This window comes from Nannospalax galili, unplaced genomic scaffold (genome assembly GCF_000622305.1).
Source record: "Nannospalax galili isolate Female #2095 unplaced genomic scaffold, S.galili_v1.0 scaffold64, whole genome shotgun sequence".
Classification (NCBI taxonomy): domain Eukaryota; kingdom Metazoa; phylum Chordata; class Mammalia; order Rodentia; family Spalacidae; genus Nannospalax; species Nannospalax galili.
In genome coordinates, this window is record NW_008352316.1 from 544,785 (window position 1) to 546,043 (window position 1,259).

Genomic DNA, 1,259 nt, shown 5'->3' on the forward strand with positions numbered 1-1,259 from the left:
AAGTGGCACTAAGAAACAAGCAGAGGTTGCAATTCTAATATCTGACAACAGAGTTCAAACTAAAACTAATCAGAAGAGATAGAGAGGGTCACTTTATGCTGATTAAAGGAACAATTAACCAAGAAGATATTACAATCCTTAACATATATGTACCAAACTATGGTGCACCCAAATTCATTAAAACAACACTGCAGGACTTTAAGACACAAATTAACCCCAATACATTAATAGTAGGGGACTTCAATACCCCATTGTCACCACTAGATAGGAGAATCAACAGAGAGACATCTAAATAAAACAATACTATATATCATATGAACCTAACAGACATAAACCGAATATTCCAAACAAGCACAAAAGAATATAGTTTCTATTCAGTGGCCCATGGAACCATCACCAAAATCAACCATGTACTGGGGCACAAACAAACCTCAATGAATACAAAAAGACTGAAATAATTTGAAGCATTCTATCAGACCACAAATCAGAAGAAACCCCACGAACCACACGAACACATGGAGATTAAACAACACTCTCCTGAATGGTAAATGTGTCAAAGGAGAAATTAAGAAAGAAATAAAAGTATTCCTGGAACTAAACAAAAAGGACAATACAACACAACAAAATGTCTGGGACACACTGAAAGTAGTCCTTAGAGGGAAGTTTATAGCTCTAACTGCCTACATTAAAAAATCGGAAAGAACACAATGACTCAACATTGCAACTCAAGACACTAGAAAGGCAACAACAAATGAAACCCAAACTCAGCAGACAAGAAAAAACAACAAAAATTAGAGCAGAAATTAATGAAATCAAAACAAAGAAAACAATACAAAGAATCAACAACTCCAAGAGCTGGTTCGTTGAGAAGATAAACAAGAACTGATAGACCGCTAGCCCAGTTAACTAAAAGAAGGAAAGAGCACCTCCAAATCTACAAAATCAGAGATGAAAGGGGAAACATCACAACAGACACCAGAAAGATACAGAATATTATAAGGGAATACTTTAAAAACCTATATGCTACTAAATTTGAAAACCTAAAAGAAATGGATGCATATCTAAAGGCATGGGAACCACCAAAACTAAACCAAAAAGAGATTAACAGCTTAAACGGACCCATATCACAAAAAGAAATTGAAACAGTAATACAAAACCTCCCGACTCAAAAAAGCCCAGGACCAAATGGATCTACAGCAGAATTCTATCAAACATTTAAAGAAGATCTACATCCAATACTACTTAATTTATTCAAAAAA

The 1,259-nt window shown here is 34.7% G+C and overlaps 1 protein-coding gene across 7 annotated transcripts in view; it reads right to left on the reverse strand.

Moving 5' to 3' along the window:
* Positions 1-1,259, reverse strand: part of Spata5 (spermatogenesis associated 5) — a 209,416-nt gene that overhangs the window by 157,171 nt on the left and 50,986 nt on the right. The window lies entirely within an intron of this gene.